The sequence below is a fragment of the Desmodus rotundus genome, chromosome 7, assembly GCF_022682495.2.
Source record: "Desmodus rotundus isolate HL8 chromosome 7, HLdesRot8A.1, whole genome shotgun sequence".
Classification (NCBI taxonomy): Eukaryota; Metazoa; Chordata; class Mammalia; order Chiroptera; family Phyllostomidae; genus Desmodus; species Desmodus rotundus.
This window is the reverse complement of record NC_071393.1, coordinates 120,476,279-120,495,691: the sequence shown is the minus strand read 5'-3', so window position 1 is coordinate 120,495,691 and position 19,413 is coordinate 120,476,279.

Sequence of the window (19,413 nt, the reverse complement as noted above, 5' to 3'; positions counted from 1 at the left end):
TCTTGCTCATGATTGCCTACACATAATAATTTCATTAGTATTTGCAATGTCTTATATAATATTCCTGAATGTTAATGGAAATTTAAGTAATCATTACTTTGACAACTATTGATTGAGTTTCTATTCCTTGCAGGGTGCACCCTGTGCTAGGTGCAATGGGATGAGCAAAAGCAGTAAAACTAAACTCGTAAAGACATGATCTCCCCAAGGAACCTGTCATCGATCTGTGGAGACTATGCAAGTGACAGACTCAAATTAGTCTACAACAAAACAAAACAAAAGACCCGAATATACTGGTTGATATAACCAAACCCTGGAGATGACTGGGATGAAACTTGCCTCAGGGACCAATGGATCCAGGGACTTAGAAGCCTTCAGTGTTTAATAGGTCTTTTGTCTTGTCTCTTTTTTTGGGTGTCAGCTTTTGTGTTCAGACCTTTTTTTCCTTATGTTGGGTGACCTGGCTGGGGACTGCTCCTTACTTGCGTTCTTACTATAAGATGGCTCAGACAAAGTTTGACTCAAGTCCTGCAGGGAAGGACTCGAACTGGACTAATTTGTGTTACATGCGCACTCTGTTTCCCTGGGAGTAGGGTCTGTTACCAGAAGGAGACCAAGAAGTGCTGTGAATACACAAAGTATGAGAAGTTGACTTAGTGGTCATTACGTTTGTTTGTTTGTTTTACTGAAATAACATTGGTTGGTAACATTATATACATTTTAGATGTACAAGATCATAACACAATATTTATTTCATGCTCACTGAAAGTCTAGTTTCCTTTTGTTAGCATAGATTTGACCCCCTTTATCCAATTTTCCCTCCCCATCCTCCCTTCCCCTATGTAACCATCAATTCTATTTTCTGTAGCTGTAAGTTTGTTTTTGTTTTAGTTCATTTGTTACTGTTTTGTTTTGTATTCTGCATATCATGTGAAATCATGTTTTCTATCATTTTCCATCTGACTTATTTCACTTAGCATAATACCCCCAAGATCCATGCACATAGCACAGTGGTTAGACATTTATAAAACCTAAGAAGTTTTACAACTCCCCCTGGTAAGTCTAATACCTGCTTTACAACATGCTTAGTTACTCCATTATTTACTGTATTCCCTAATTATTCTGTCTTGTTTATTGCTGGGCAGTATTTCCCTCTCTCTCTCTTTCTCTCTCTCTGTACCACATTTTATTTTCTATTGATGGGCACTTAGGTTGTTTCCATGTCTGGGCTGTTATGAATAATGCTGCAATGAGCATAAGGGTACATATATCTTTTGGAATTAGTGTTTTCGTAGTCTTTGAACAAATAACTGGAAGAGGAATTGCTAGATCATATGGTAGTTTTATTCTTAATTTTTCTTTTTATTATTATTATTTTTTATTTTTAACATATTTATTGATTATGCTATTACAGTTGTCCCATTTCCCCCGCCGTCACTCCACTCCATCCTGCCCACCCCCACCCTCCCACATTCCCCCCCTATAGTTCATGTCCATTGGGTCATACTTATAAGTTCTTTGGCTTTTACATTTCCTACACCATTCTTACCCTCCCCCTGTCTATTTTACACCTATCATTTATGCTATTTATTCTCTGTACCTTTCCCCCCCTCTCTCCCTCCCACTCCCCTGTTGATAACCCTCCATGTGAGCTCCATTTCTGTGGTTCCATTCCTGTTCTAGTTGTTTGCTTAGTTTGCTTTTGTTTTTGTTTTAGGTGTAGTTGTTAATAACTGTGAGTTTGCTGTCATTCTTACTGTTCATATTTTTTTTATCTTCTTTTTCTTAGATAAGTCCCTTTAACATTTCATATAATAAGGGCTTGGTGATGATGAACTCCTTTAACTTGACCTTATCTGAGAAGCACTTTATCTTCCCTTCCATTCTGAATGATAGCTTTGCTGGATGGAGCAATCTTGGATGTAGGTCCTTGCCTTTCATGACTTGGAATACTTCTTTCCAGCCCCTTCTTGCCTGTAAGGTCTCTTTGGAGAAATCAGCTGACAGTCTTATGGGAACTCCTTTGTAGGTAACTGTGTTCTTTTCTCTTGCTGCTTCTAAGATTCTCTCCTTCTGTGTAATCTTGGGTAATGTAATTATGATGTGCCTTGGTGTGTTCCTCCTTGGGTCCAGCTTCTTTGGGACTCTTTGAGCTTCCTGGACTTCCTGGAAGTCTATTTCCTTTGCCAGACTGGGGAAGTTCTCCTTCATTATTTGTTCAAATAAGTTTTCAATCTTTTGTTCTTCCTCTTCTCCTTCTGGCACCCCTATAATTCGGATGTTGGAACGTTTCAAGATGTCCTGGAGGTTTCTAAGCCTCTCCTCATTTTTCCGAATTCTTGTTTCTTCATTCTTTTCTGGTTGGATGTTTCTTTCTTGCTTCTGGTCCACACCGTTGATTTGAGTCCCAGTTTCCTTCGCCTCACTATTGGTTCCTTGTACATTTTCCTTTGTTTCTCTTAGCATAGCCTTCATTTTTTCATCTAGTTTTTGACCAAATTCAACCAATTCTGTGAGCTTCTTGATTACCAGTGTTTTGAACTGTGCATCTGATAGGTTGGCTATCTCTTCCTCTCTTAGTTTTATTTTTTCTGGAGCTTTGAAGTGTTCTGTCATTTGGGCCATTTAAAAAATTTTTTTTTTGTCTTGGCGAGTCTGTTACTTAAAGGGGCAGAGCTTTAGGTGTTCCCGGGGCGGGGTAACGCTGGTCGCTGCGCTGTGACCCTGTATGTGGGGGAGGGGCCAAGAGGGAGTAATGGTGCCCGCTCCACTCTCTGCCAGATTTCAATCACTCCCTATGCTACCCACAATCAAATTGGGCCCCTCTGGTGCTAGTTCCCAAGTGGGTGGACTTGTGCACACTCTAGGCCCCTGTGGGTCTCTCCAACGACCTCTCCTGTGAAGCTGGGAGTTTCTCCTGCTGCTGCCCCAACCCCCATGGGTGTTTTCACTCAGAGGTTTGAGGCTTTATTTCCTGTCACTGGAGCCCTGGGTTGCAAGGTCTGCTTTGGTTTATCTATGAGCGAATGTGGGGCCACGGGGTGCTACCCGCTGCTCTGCCTGCCCTGTTCTCCACCACTCTGAGTCCGGCCCTCTTGGTTTATCTGTGCGCAAATGTGGGGCCACGGGGTCTGCTAGTGGTCAGACTGCCTGCCCTGTTGGTCCCACACTCCACCAGTCTCGGTTCCGCCACGGCAACGTGAGTCCTCTCCGCCCCGGTGACCGTCTCCACCCCTCCTATGGGCCTGGATGAATGTTTATTTTTTATCTCCTTGGTATCGGACTTCCTTGCCGTTCGATTTTCTGTCAATTCTGGTTGTGCGAGGAGGCGCAGTGTGTCTACCTACGCCGCCATCTTGGTTCTCCTTATTCTTAATTTTTCAATGAACTTTTATACTGTTTCCCATAGTGGCTGTACCAATTTAGAATTCATCCACTAGTATATGAGGCTTCACTTTTTTCCACATCCTCTCCAACACTTGTTATTTTTCATCTTTTTGATAATAGCCATCCTGACAGACATGAGGTGATATTTTATTGTGGTTTTGATTTGCATTTTCCTCATAATTAGTGGTATTTAACATATTTTAATATGCCTGTTGGCCATCTATATGTCTTCCTTGGAAATATGTTTATTCAGATCCTCTGAATGACCAGTATTTTTAACTTCCTTAATAATAAAGATTAAATAAAAATGCAAGGGCACCTCAATAAGTTATATGACAATAAATAATAACAAGTTCAGAGAAAGGAAGGTCCCTATGGATAGAGCTGTCAGAAGAGACCTTGTAGAGTTTTAAAAAAACATAAGATGAAGTAGGAGGAAGGTCAAGATTTAGATACGGAGGACGATGGCCTGTTTTTCACTTAGTAAGTCAATATGTATTTACTAAGTGACTATGAGTTGTAAATAAAGAGGCTATATCAGTAAAGAAATAAGACACTAAATATGTCCATCATCTTTAGAAAGGAGAATTCAATTCAATTCAGTAAAAGTTGAGAGAACTGAGGATAGAAGCTATGTTTTATATTTCTTTGTATTTCTTCCTCTCTTGGGTGAGCAGAGATTTAAGTAACTAAACTTCAATCATGAATGTTTTGAGCATCTATTAAATCATAAATAAAGCACTAGCCACCCAAACACTACATTCAGTGGGTATACATACAGTGATATAAAACATGGTTTCCCATACTATATGTGTTTACAAGCTAGTTGATAAGTGAGAAATCTAGCTAGAATAATATCTAACATACCAGATATCATCTCCAATTATACTGAGCCTTCAAACCTCGGAGTTGTGCGATTTCGCACAAACCTCGAGTTGTGGAGTTGTGTAACTCCCTCTAGAAGGACCTTTAGAAGACAGTGAAGGGAAAAAGGCATAGAAAAATGTATTTTAAAAGTAAGGGTGTCTTCCAGCAAGCATTGAGCCCTTAAAGATATTCTGGGAAATTTTTAAATAAAATTTCTATGTATAATGCATTGTACCAGGACATTTTGTAAAAGTGCTGAGAATACTTTTCTGATTTTCACGTGGGTTAAAATTCACTGTGGCTTAGTCATCTTAGGCAACTGCCATGTCCTAGATTTGTGCAATGGATGAAAGGAAGATATGCTAACATAAAAGGCATAGAATAAATCCCCAACATACACTAGGGCAAAAACTTGAAAACTTTTAACAAAAAAAAGTGCAAGTTCTATTACTGTGAAGTTAATGAGTTGTCCTGGGTGAGCTTGCACATCTAACCATCGGGAATGGAAGGGGTCTGTCTTCAGGAATGAAGGCTGGCTAGAGCTTCGCTACAGTTCGGCTCAATTGTATCTCATAGCTTAAATATTCAGGGGGAATGATTCTGGTCTTGCAGCTGCCTAGGTCTTCTAGCGTGGTGACAGAGATCCCAGGCACCTCTTGATAAATCGTGATCATTTTTACTGGTCCAAACCAAAGAGATTGGACTCAGAGAGTGCTAGGGATGCAGAAGCCCACTCATTCCCATTCCTGCTTCAGAAAAGGGACTTTAACTTCTCTTTCCTCTCCTGCCTTTGCTGTCCCCATCATATTTTTTCCATGTTTCTTCAAAAAAGGTAAGAACTTTAGCCTGAATACAGTAGGCATGGAGAGAACATAAGGTGGAGTAAGTTGTATAGTTAATAAAGTCTATGTAATTCTGGCAAAATCTGGATTTATGTATTTTAGACAACACATGTGAGGCAATTTACATAATTTATGAAGATGGACATGCCACAGTCCCAGGCCTCTTCACGGGCCACTCCCATAGGAGGTGGCATCTCTACTTAGCGCTGCAGGATGTTTGTTCCTCTGCTGCAGCCCCTGAGTTTTCATTGATTTTTCTGTTTCTGCTCATCCTGCTTCATAGGTGACCTTTGTGATGTTAACCTTTTCAGGTTTAGGTGCTCTACCAATTCTAATGGGGAAAGGAGTGCACTGTAGATGTTTGACATAGTAAAGTTTCTTTAAAGTGAGGGAAATCTGAAGGGAAATTCTAGAGTTTCCACTCACTGACCGTACTAGGAGGATCTAACCCCGCATTTCCAACTGTCATCTTATGGAGACACACCTTCCTGCTTTTGTAACACCTGCACTTTCCTTCATCAAACCCAGCACTAATTATTTGTTTTTGCCAATTCCATTACTGACTGTATCCATTTAAGTGTGCTCTTATGGAAAAATCTCTTTTGGCATGTGTATTTTCAGTTTGTGCACATTTCTTACAAGTACGTCCCTTGGGTACATCAAGGAATGCCTCCTTATATTTTGGAAAGTTCAAAGTTCTGGCTTGTATCCACTTCTCCCCTTATTCTGGTGCTCAGGCTTCCACATAGATGGGTGATTGATATCAGGTTCACATTTTAGTTACACCTTTAGAAGATTTGTCATTTTGTATTATTGGTCAACATTTACATACACATCTACAAGTATATTACTAATAGTAATATGTCTAGTTCATTCTATGGCATAAAATGGTTACCTTCTAAAGCCTAGGGAGAAAAGTGAATCCCTTTGTATGATTAAGGAGAGAGATTGGTTGAACCCCAATTGAACAGACAGTCGACATCCTAGTGACCAGGTTTAGAAGAGACCAGGCATGTTCCTGCTGGGTGTGCCATGATTATGGAAAAGACATCAAGAAATCATTCAGGATAGGGGCTCTTTCTGTTTCTTAATGATTCAGGTACATCTAGTTACACCTGTAGCCCAGAAACCCCAAATGTGTTTGTATGCTGGTTTTGTGTGGAGGTGGCAGGCTTCCAAATAACATGCAAGTGGCAATAATCCCTTGAGTGCTGGGTTGCTGCACTGGCTTCTTAGTCTCTGGAAACCATCCTGTAAAGTCACCAGTGACCTTCTAATATAGACAAGTCCAGGGGTCTTTTTTTTTCTGTCCTCCTTCTATAGTTGACACAATTTGGCACTTTTAACTCCCACAGCTTCTTCTCTCTCTTCCACTGTTCCCTCATCTCATTTAGTCTATTAAAAGTGGGTATTTCTTTAGGATTACTCTTATGCATTCTGTTTTCTCTCTTGTAGTCTTTCTGAAATAAAGAGAGAGGAAATGTCATTACCGATCGCACTAGAATTAGCATTAGGTTTGTCTGGGAGGAGCGAAGACCTAAATCCATAATGACTTAAACAAGACAGGTGCTTATTTTTCTCTCTCCTGTGAAAGGCCTGAGGTCAGTGATTTGTAGCTGGTATTGAAGCCTAGTTCCTAGTTCTTAGAGATATAGGTTCCTTCTGGCTTTCTGCTCCACTCTTCTGAAGCCTCACAGTGCTGATATACCCATATCCCAGCCAGAAGGGTAGAAAAAGGAAAAGAATAAAAAAATGGGCAAAATGTGTCTACTAGCCATCTTTTAAGGAGATTCTTAGAAACTGTTTTATGGACATTTCTATTTATATCCCATTGGCCAGGACTTTTGTCACAAGATGAACCTACCTGCAAAGAAGGTTAGAAAATGTAGTCTTTATATTGCATAGCCATGTGCCCATCTGAAAATTCTAATACAGTATAAGGGGAAAACATATTTGTAAAGATATTCACCTATATTTTCTTCTAGAAGTTTAATATTTCCTTTTCATAATTATGTTTTATCCACCTAGAGCTAATTTTGTTCATGACATTAGATAAGAAATCAACTTTACTTTTGACTAAATTGATTTTACTTTTCTATCAGATAATTAATTATTATAGCATCCTTTATTTCTTTTCTCCCAATGATCTATACTGCCAGTTCTAACAAGTTTCCATAGTATTTAGAAGATAATACTCTATGACTTGATGAGTAACTGGAAGATTTTTGTCCAATATAAATATTCTTGCCGCATAGATATGCCTTAAAATTCAACTTCAAAAAAGAATCAAATTATTTAGAAATATGAATTATTAAAAGTTAATATTTTTATCTAGCTCCAGAGAATTTATTTTTATCATTTGATCCATTAAATTACTGCCTTTATTTGAGTCTCTAATTCTAATTTTTCACTAATGATAATGAGCCTTAAAAATCATGGATTATGTGTGTTATATTTGTTCTACTTTCTCTATAAACTACTATAAAGAAATTCTACTTTAAGATATAGAGAAACACATATTTAGATTATTAGCTGTGGACATTTTTTTTGCAGATGGTATTGCTAATTTCTAACTGTGAAGGCAGAGATCTTATCTGCCTTGTTTATTATTTTTGTCCCCAGTGAGTGCCCAGTACAGTTCCTTGAACATGGTAGATGCTCAATAAATATTTGTTGAATAAATGAAAAAAACAATGTATATTTACAGTAAGGCTAATATAAGACTAACAGTTTTGTTTACACAACTGGACCTTCTACAGTATCTTATTTTCAGAACTATGTTGATATATTATCACTCAGATAAATTGGGATCCCTTTCTCAAAGGATTTATTTTTTCATTGAATAAAGTAGTATGCTAATACAAATAAAAAAGAGAGAAGGGGCTGTGGGAACATGGGAGCAACAGATAGGTGTTTTAAAATACACCTCAATTTTTAAGTACCAAATAATGTAATTTCATCAGAGGTCCTTATTGTATCATGAAGTTTGCCAATAAATAGTCTGGTGGCCCGAGTGGTCAGAATACCTGACTTCTTGTTGTATGGAACCAGCTATGTGGCCTTGGGTAATAATCACAGTCCCGGTTCAGTTTCCTTATTTGGAATTAAGAGGCTGGCTTTTTTTTGTTTGTTTTCTTTTTGCTAAGGTCCTTTCCAGCTCTAAATTCCTGTATTTTTTAGGTTTATTCCACATGTGTTGCGTCATCCAAATTCGCTGGTCCATGGTTGGAGGCCTGGCCATCCCTGCTGCTACTCAGCCTGAGTAGATGGTTTCCATGCAGGAATGCAAGTCTGGTGCAATGAGGCCTTCATATTTTTTAAAAAGAAACCATAATTTGACTTTTTTATGTAAAATTTCAAGCTCTTAAATAGTGGCCACAAAGTCCAATAGCTTTAAAACACTGTTTAATCCAAACTAAACACAACAGCTGTTTGGGTTTGGCCTATAGGCTGCCAGTTTATGCTTTAAAGGACTTTTTTTTGTCCTTCCCATTTTCAATAACTACTTTTCTTGTTAGTGCACAACAGCTACTGCATATTATTTTCCTGCTGCATCCACAAGGGATAGATCTAGTCCAGTAGACTTGGAGGATAATATGTGTAGGTTTAGTGTTCTAGCATGATATGGTAGTTATGACATAGAGAAAAACTATATCTTGGTCAAGTTTCACTTAATTTCAATGTGTGATATGGCTAGTTATTTTATACAGGTCCTAATCAGAGAATTGTCATATTATTTGGGAGAAGCAAAGAGGAGTCTACAAGGGCTTCAGAAGTACTACACCCATCAATTTAGTGGAAATCTTGGAGTCTGTTTCCCATTTTTGAGCAAAGAAAGAGGACATAAATTAGGCTCAGTGAAGGAGGGATGCTATTTCATATCTAGCCCATTATATTCCTTCTATGAGTTTTATGCCTGGTGGGGTCATCTAAACTTAATTAAAATCTAATTGAATCAGAATGGTGTTTCTGAAAATCACATGGGCATTGGAGTCAGATTTGGGTGTGAAAGTAATTTCAGTCACTAACTGTATGACCTTAAAGTTGTTAATCTTGTCAGTGCCCCAGATACTTCTTCTACAAAAAGGGAAAATAATACCTCTGACGCTCTTTGTGGGGAATAGAAAAAAACCATGTGCTTATCTGGAGTCAGCCTTCTAACACACCCAAGCTAGGCTGTCGATTTGGTCCCACCTGTGGCTTTGTCATTCCTGTCATGAAGCTGGGCTGTCTTGTGTGTGGTAAAAGGAGTCAGGACTTTGCTTCACTGGTTGGAGGTGTTGCCTTTCTCATAAGCACCCCACGGACTGCCCAAGAACAGGCCTCGCTCCTGTAGCCAGAAGCCCTTTTCTGGAGCTTGCTCTGTCAGCAACCCGTATCACTTGTCTGGCAAAAGGAGGTTCCAGCCTTTGTAAGAGGGTGGCCTGGAAAGAGGAAGCAGCCTCGGAGTTCTTGTGAAAAGGACACAGTCAAATCTCTATCTTCAATTATCACTGAGATAGTAAAAACAAACTGAAATGCCAAATAATCACCAAGTTAGTGAAAAAAATCCTAAAGGCCATAATAAAAAATAGCCAACCAAACTAAATTTAACGTAGTTCTTTTTGGAACCCCTCCTATATAAAAGTTTCTGTTTGTGCCGTATCTAGAAAAAATATGAACAAAGCATTAGTTCTGCCCTCAAAGACTAAATGCTCTAATTGGGAGAATACAGTATAACTATATATGGCTTTCACTCAGTGTAGGTTCTAAAGTATATTAACAGAGAGCATGAGAGCACATGTAACAACTCCTTTATGAACAATTTTATTCTTCTCTTCATTGAAAATTCCTCAAGTCTTAATTATTTCAGTAGAGAGAGGTGGATTGAGAAGAGATGCTAAGAAATACCTTCCAGGAGAAGAAAATAGCATAAGAAAAACATATTTTTCAGAAAGCATCAGACATATAGTGAACACATCGCTGGAAAGTATCATGGGAACAGAAAAGAGACAATATTGGAAACAGGTTTTAGACAGACAGGACCATTAGCAGAGGTATTCAACTCCCCCATCACCAGATTCCAACAGAAATGGTGATGCCATGCAAAAAATGTGGGAGAACAAGAAATTGTGAAATTGACCTTCTAAAAACTGCAGGAAAAGTCAGCTAAATAAAGTTTATAAGAAGGCAGCTTAAATAAAGCATAAAAGAGTGACCTACAACTTTTCCACCTATAACAGCCAGTGCTCTCAGCTTGGGAAAGTCGAGATTAGAGGAGGCTCTGGTAACTGTATTCATGGAATTCAAATTCAGAGAAAAGGTGGGTCTGGGGTAAGAAGTCACCAGAAACAAAAACTAGAGCACAAAAATTTTTATCATAGAGAAATAGAGGAAATTCACTGGATAGCTCCTGTTCTAGTAAAGACCAAATACAACTGAATTTTTGTCTTCATTTATGAGGACATGTAAATAAGGAATGTTACCAAACACATAAAAATGATGCTGTATTCAAGATGATGAGACCACCTTTTCATGGGTGGAAGAAAAAATCAGAAGTGTTTTTGTCCTTGTAATTAACATGATTAAAGAAATTATCACAGCTATGAAAATCGAGCAAGCAGTGGTGAAAAGAATATATTCTGAAATCATGAAAGATTTATGGAAATTTTTAAAAATGCTTAATTAAAAGAAAGCAGTAAAAAGTTAAATACACTGAAAACTGATGCTTGAAACTTTGCAAATATCTCCAAGAACCTATGGGATAAAAGAAATGGAATTCTTAAGAGCAAAAAAGTTGAACACGGATTTGGAAAAAAAAAACACTACATATAGTAGAATAGACATCAGTAAGAAACAGAACGGAGGAACAGAAAGAGTAAGTGAAGAAGTAAAACAAGAAATTGTTCTGAACTGAAGCAAAGATCCAAGTCTGAGTGGGAGGCCTTACCAATTATCAGCTGAGTTTAATGGAAGTATACAAACACCTAAAAATAACTGGTTGAATTTTTTAAAGTCAAGATAAATAAACTTAAAAGCATAGAAGCTAATTGAAACAGTTTGGGGGGAAAAAGAAACCTAAGGTGGGGCTGGCATTGTATTTCTCCAAAATACTAAAGACAATAAAAATAAAGAATGAGCAGAAGGGTATTGGATTCTTAAAGATTATCATGTAAGAATTCTGTACTCAGCAAAATCGTCATTAATGTGTTTGGGCAAGGGAAATGTGTTTCAGATTTTGTCATCGCCGTATCCTCCTAAAAAAAAAATGTACTTGACCCACATCCTAGGAGACAATTTACCATTAAAGCAAAATAATAATGAATTCAAGAATAATAAACTCAAGCTGTAGTTAAAAAAAACAAAATCTGGCTTTGAGTAATAAAACTATTTGAATATCATTAATTATATTTTGAGTAATAATGACATTTTGAATGTCAAAAATCTTTGAAGCAAAGTATTCATTATAAGAAAAGTAATTTGGTCTAAATATTCAGATTACATACAAAAAACAATGAAACTGATGAAGAAATAATAGTTATAAAATAAAATTATATGTCAACTGTGAAAATAAGTGGGTACTTTCATTGTTAATATTAATAACTAGAGAAAGTAGGTTATGATACTTTAAAAATAAAAGTTAATCTTTTTATCATTGCTAGAAAGAAAACGTGATGTAAAGCTAAATCCCTAGAGAAAAAAATCTCAGATAAATGTCATGATACAATAAGTAAATAAAATAAGCAGTAAGTATATTTACTAAAATGTCAACAATTGTTAGTTCTATATTGTCTAAGTACAAAATAAGTTTACTTGCTTATTTATTTATACTTGTCTATATTTTACACACATTTTACAATAAACACAAATTAATTACTTAATAAGAACAGATAGTTTATATTTTTGAGTCACTGCAGCAAATGATATTAAAGTAATTAACAATTATTTTCAAGTTTGGAAAAACATGTTTCACTTTTGTAAATAAGGACACATGTAGATAGACCAAAATATCTCTGAATAGTGAAATTAAGATAAAATTATATCATTTTTTATATTTTTTGCACAGGTTGTCTATAATTACCTGGGATTATTTTTATAACAAAACAAACAAACTAAATGCCACTGAGGGCTTGGCTGGGGCTGTGTTGTGGGGGATTTGTGTCAGATTAAGGGGTTTAGATGGACTCATGGTTAATGGGGAGCCACTGAAGCTTTTTAAGAAGGGAAGCGATATGAACAGATTTGTATTTTGAGAGATTAAGGCGAAGTATTGTTATTGTTTAAATTGGATTTAAGTGGAAAACTGACTGGAATTTATTTTAATGGTCTAGACAGGAAGTAATAGGGTCAGAAATACATTTCTGCAACACAAATAGATGAGAGGAGAGATGATTGATATAATAGAGAGGAACAGTCAAGGGGACTTGGTGATAGCATTTAATGTTAGAGTTTGGGAAAGAGAGAAACCAAAGAAATACAGAGACAGTGTTATTGGGAGAACAACGATGCTCTTAGCAGGGATAGGATAGTGAAGGGAGGCAGGAAGAGGAGAAGGTATAGAATAAAGGATGATGAATTTGACGTCAAATATGTCAAATTTCTGTTGCTGATGACACGTCATGGCTTTGGGATTTTATGGGATAATGGCTGCCCTCCATGTAGAAATACTCTTTTGGAGCTTTAATGATCTCATTGAATGATCCTTCCCTCCCTTGACAGCACATGGGGAAAAAACCCAGAGACCCCCAGCACCCTATGGCCACCCAAGTGCCAGCTTTTTCCCTGACTTGAGTTTGAAATCATAGCTCTATCTCCATTATCAAAGACCCCAGCTAGCTAGGTCAAAGAGTTTCTAACTGATTCCTTACATCCCCAGCCAGGTCTGCTCTTAGACCCTGGCAACTAATGTCGCCACATTGGACTGGGCACTTTATCAGTCAGCCTCTCCCCTAGGGCGAGAAGAGTCTGCAGAGCCCCTCCCCATTCTGACTGAGCTCTGGGAACCTGAGATGTTGTTCTCAGGTTTTCTCACTTCTCTTGCCTAATCTGTGAGTGAGTTACGTTGAAGAGGAATAAGGATTGTTTTGGAGGAGGAATACTCCATGTAGTTAAGGCTGTTTGTGGTGAAAGATGGAGTCAGATGTGCTCACGAAAGTGGGTGGGTCCCAGTGTGGGGCCTTCGTTTGTGTTTTGCCTTGAATCACTCACTGTACCTGGTAGAGGACAAGCAGAGACAATGAGCAGGGCAGTTAAAGGGCACTTAACATTTAGGAGCATATTAACATTTTGGTTACTGGTGCTAATCTGCTGAGTATAATGGCTGGTAAGGGGAAAATTAGACACACAGTTTTTATAAGGCGTTTCTTCTAAACCACAATTAGAGGCCCACTTGAAGAGTTTCCTTTCTCTTTATGAGTCACAGAAAACTGAAATCACCATTTCCTGTTGAGAGAAAACACGAGAAAAGAGAAGAGATGACCACACTTTGGTCTACCCTGGTTTTCTGCTTTATTGGCCTGGTTCCTGAATAAAGAAAACCATTTCCTTCAGGCTTCTTCTCAATCTATTCCTCCTTCCACATCCTTAGCATCATTCATAAGCCCCAAACTGCTCTCAAACAGTAGAGTTAGCCACTCAAATGACTTGTATATCTGATCCTATCCCCTTTTTAAAAACTCTGCCTCTACATGGAGACCTACTTCCTCTTCTGTCATGTGGCCCTGAATATAATTAGGATCAAAGCTGATTGGATCAAAGGGGAGGCACCTGTGCCAGTGTTCTTAGGTACTAAAAAGTAGTGATGGTAGATTGCCTAAGATGCCATGTCAGACCATATGCAACCACAGCAGGCCAATCAAGATAAAAAGGAGACAGAGAGAGGCCAAGATGCAAACATCTATGCTGCCCACGAGAAACAGAAAAGTTGCCCCACTCTTGGACGTCTCAGTTCCAGTTCTTGTCCTTACATGGCCCTGCTTTCATTTTCTTTTTTTTTCCTTCTGAACTGCCTGTAAAACTTCCTATGTTTTCTTATAGTGCAAATATTTTCTATAAGCGGGCTAGGTGTCTATTCCTCATCACAAAGAATCATAAACTATATTTGGAAGTATTTCAGGATCCTGAAGATTCAATGGTTGGCTGCTGGATTTGCTCGTGCTGACCTTTCATCTCACATAAGAATGTTGGGGCACAAGACATTAAACAGCTTCTCAAAGTCACTCAGAAAACTGCTAGCAGATTTGGGTGCGAAATCTTGGCTTGGTTTTCATTCTTTGGCATCCTCATACTAAGTTCTACTCTACAACTCAGTTCTACTTCATAAATACTGATAATTGAAATGGGATAAGCACCTTACATAAAATATTCACATGCCCCTTGGTACAATGGGCAAATTCAATCTTTCCTGGTTAACTAGTTTTTACTCTCCTTTGCCCTACAGTCTGTCCTTTGTCTTAGCTTATTCTAAATGTTACATTGAATTAAAAGGCTGGTGAGCAAATTTCCTGTATGCATCTCCTTCACCCTTCTGACTGCTAGTAACTGCTCCTTGGGAAGCAAGATAATATACTTCGTATGCAACCTAATCATTTGCCAAAGTTGTTAAAACACTGGACATTTGAACAGAACGATAGAGCTCTCCCTCTAATCTCAGGTCTCAAAATTCAGTTGATCCTCACCATGGACAGAGCCATAGGTGACGAGAAGCATGAGACCATTTTCTTTATGCCATGTCTGCTCCATTTCTGACTTCTAGGAACCTGTGAGCTGGGCTGCCTAAATTGCCCAGAGGAATTCTCTACATATCAGCCATGGAGTATGTGCAGGCCACTGTGGAATTACATTTAACAGAGCATATGGTTGGCAGGGTCCCTCCAACCTGCTTTCCAGATAATTTTGGCCCATGTGCTGAGATGTTGCATTATATTAACATTTCAACCCTCATAGCAAACTATGTAGAAAAAGGGGAAAAGGATGTTATAACTTCAGATCTTATAAAGCATTTCAGTTTATAAAATGCTTTCACACACATAAGCTTACTTGCTCTCAGAAAACTATATGAAGTAGATACTATTGTCTCTCTCTCTCTCTCTTAAAAACAAATGAGCAAACAAGCTTCAGAAAAGTTAATGACTTTGGTAAATGGCAGAGCTAGTACCTGACCTCAAAGTCAAGTATTTTTTTTGCCTGTTTTCTGCTACCATTCATTCCTTCAATCAACAAACATTTCCTTAGTATCTATGTGGCTTGGGCACTGTGCTGAGAACTGGACACATGGTAGTGAACTTCACTCTTCATCTTGGGAGATCAGAGTAGGGGTAATGTCCAAGCTGAGAAGGGAAGGAAGAAGTGGTAAATGTTATTCAGGCAAAGTAGGAGGGCTGGGAGCATTCCAGGCAGACCTAATTTTTATCTCTAAAGTATCCCAAAGGACCTGCAGTGTGGAAATTAGTCAAGGAAGCTAAGAACTAAATTTCCACAACTGTATAATCTCCCATTTAAACATAAAGATATGCATCAATTAGATTTTCTTTTTTCTTTAAGAATCACATTAAGTGTCTTGTCACTACCTTCTCAAGAGCTAAAAAATTTTAACACTTTTCAAATGGCCTTTAGGATTGTTTTTTTCACTAACTTGGTGATTATTTGGCATTTCAGTTTGTTTTTACTATCTCAGTGATAATTGAAGATAGAGATTTGACTGTGTCCTTTTCACAAGAACTCCGAGGCTGCTTCCTCTTTCCAGGCCACCCTCTTACAAAGGCTGGAACCTCCTTTTGCCAAAGACAAGTGATATGGGTTGCTCACAGAGCAAGCTCCAGAAAAGAGGGCTTCTGGCTACAGGAGCGAGGCCTGTTCTTGGGCAGTCCGTGGGGTGCTTATGAGAAAGGCAACACCTCCAACCAGTGAAGCAAAGTCCTGACTCCTTTTACCACACACAAGACAGCCCAGCTTCATGACAGGAATGACAAAGTCACAGGTGGGACCAAATCGACAGCCTAGCTTGGGTGTGTTAGAAGGCTGCCTTTGTCAGCTCTCAAATTGGTAGCTGTCAGAAAAGAAAGGATCATTAACTCTAGTTCCATCATCTTCCTAATGAATCCCCTATTCCAGTGGCTTTGAGAAGAGTCAACACCCAAACAATGTAACAAACATTGCATTTGGAAGCAGGAGAGCATTCACAGGGATCAGGTGAGGATATAGCTCTCAACCGAACCTTCAGAACAGCAAGAGCAGAGGACAAAGCTGGCCTAGATTGGATTATGTGTAACATGTATTGTACAAGGAGATAAACCTAGGTCACTTGCATAGGCAGTCAAAGGCCATGGTTAAACTCTGTGTTCAGTTATCATTGAGAAGGTTATTTCTAGCTGAATTCATTGGAAGTAGCCGGGTTGGCAATTCATGATGGGAAAACTCACTACTTTATAGCATATTTCAATTCAGGCTGACTGCATTTCAAATGCTTAATAGATGCATGTGGCTACTGGCTACTGTACTGGACAAGTTAGAAAGCTGACCTGTTAATTTTCAGGGTGGACTATTCCCCAGGAGGGCAAACCTGGAAAGGGTCACAGGGGTGGCAAGGAGAATAAAGGACAGGGTGCTTAGCAGGAGCTCAGATGATGAGCTTTTCTTGTTTCCTGATTTTATCCAAGGCTGGCCAGCAAGGTCAATGCTGGTGTCTACTGCTCCACCCACAGAAAGTATGCTCAAGTCAAGTTTTCCTGGGAAAATTCTCATTTTGCCTTTCCTTTTTAATTTTATTTAAAAAGCCCACTGGCTATTCTTCTCAGTGCTTAATAATGTTTTTTCCAGCTCTCTTAGGAAACAGGGCCCTGAAATTTCCCTCATATATTAGCCCCAGTGGACCCTGTCTCTGTTTCATAGAAACCTTGCCCAGAAATGAGCTCATGGACCGTCTCATCCTGACCAGAGGCAAGTAGTGCTGTCTGGGGCACCAGGAGCAGAGGTCAGAGGTGAACTCAATGTCCTGGAATAACGTGCTGCTATTTCCCTGCATAGAGACCAGTCATAGACGATGCCCAAAACTGACTCAGCTCTGTCCAAGGCATATGAGGTCCTGGCAGCTCCTTGAGCCCATTGTTTAGAATGGCCAAGCATGCCAGTCTTTGTGGATTTTCCCTCTTATGACCCAGCCTTCTGCTCCTGATTGATCCCCTGGCTTGCACCCAGACTTCTGTGCCTCGTATACTATCAATACCTGAAATAAAACAGTACCTCAGATGCCACTACACTTGACCGGGTATTTTTCTCTAAGGAAGGTTTGCAGCTTGCTTCTACAAGTTCAGGGAAGCTATCTAGCACATGGCTATAGCTGCCAGATCTGTACTGGGGACAATAGAACCAAGAGGCAATCAGTAGAAGAGATGCCATTTGCCTGAGTCCTGTGCTTTGCGTACTGCTTATGAGAGTTGCCTGTGTTGTGCATGGATGACAGTGGGCTATCTGAAGGATATAAACCATTTCTATTCATCCTTTTTATCAGTAGCTAACTGAGGATCTCTTCGAAAATTGCTGGGAGTGATTAAAAGGCTTGTACTCTAGGAAGATGCAACATATTTCTTGATGGAAATCCAAGACAAGTCAGAATGAATACCAAATATTTTCTGTTTGGATTGTATCATCATCATCATCTATTATTATGACCAATATTGTTGCTCTTGTTTTCCACAGTTTTATTCCCTTCTTGAATTGTGTATATTTTGATTATTTAAGTGTATTTACATTTTTTCTACTAAAGGCTTTTGGCAGCCTAGTCCACCAGAAGACAGTGTGTGTGCACGTATGTGCATATATGAAGCTGCAGCCTATTATTTGAGTACAGGTAAGTAGATAAGACAGGTCATTATTAAAATCATCGTAGTCCAGGTCATTACCCACAATACCATCTGCTGGTATTTTATCAAGCCTCTGTTAAAGAACCATTAAATTACTTCCTGTAGGAGGCTTGCAAAGTATCCCATATGACAGATAAGTACCACACCAAGTAACTTTGTTTTAATTGCCCCTGCTACCATGTAGTGTCACTCGGTCTATTTACTTACTGACAGCACTTTAATTAAAGATACCCTAAATGTGATCGTGTCTGTGGATTGGGGGGAATATTAGCATTGCCATAGTGGAATAAGAGGCTGAATTCCATATGGTTCCATTTATACAGCACAATTGATTCTGCTCTGTGATGGAAAATGATTTGTTTGTTAATAATTTGAGGAATTAAACAAGAGTGGAGAGGATGTTGTATTTATAACTCCTTATGATACATTACTCATAGAATCTCACTGAAAAACCATCTAAACACATTGTTATCCCAGGGTAAGGAATCTGTATTGTCTTTGGTATGTGTCAATGTATAATATGTACAAGGTCCGGCAGAAGTAACACCTGCTTGAGTGTGATTGGTAGGGTAATGATATGGATGTAATCATTTAATTTTTAATTCGAACATTTCACCTAAAAGTTCATATGGTGTGTTTGTGTGTGATATTGTTATGTTACAGAATTACATGCTTATGCTTTTGTAATAGAAGATTTTGTAATAAAAAGGGGTATTATTCATGCCAGACCCTGTATATGAAGCTCAATCCTCTTTGCTTTCCAAGACCTCTCCTGTGTCCTACCATTTGATATCAGTCCTATTCTAGCCCTTACTGCCTGTGGGAGTTGCCTGTGCTGTGTGTTTATGCTTTGGGGATAGCTGGGGCTGGCCTAGCCAAAGGACCAGCCTAATGGTTGAGTTATGCATTGCTGGAGCTAGACAAAAGTTCTCATCCAAGACAACAAAAACGCTGAGACCACAGGAGTTGGCTCAGTCAAAAACAGCAAGGATACAGCCAAAGACCAAATTTTAGTTGAGAATGAAAATGAACACTAAATCTGAAGGGACCAAAGTTGGAGACCAAAGTGGAGAATATAGAGTCAAGAATGGGTAGATTTACCACGTAACCAGTAAATGCAGGATTTGGACAACAAATCCTTATTTACCATGATTCCCCCTTCCTCTCTGTTAACAGAATCCTGCTTGTCCTTTACGACCCAGCCCAACTTCTGCTTTCTTCATGAAGCCTTTTTGGCTGTTCTAACCAAATGACTCTCCTTTTGGAATTTCCATAGCACTTTGAGCTCAGAGTGCACAGTTTAACATTTAGTTATGCTGCCTTGTACTTTTTCCTTCATTGTTTCTGCTCTAGCCACGTTGGGTCTGCATGTTATCACCTTCACTCTGCCTGGTGCTTTCTCAACTATGACTTTATTCCTCTGCTTCCACCTGTCTGAACTGGCCTCTCCTGACTTCTTCTTATCAGATTCTACCTCC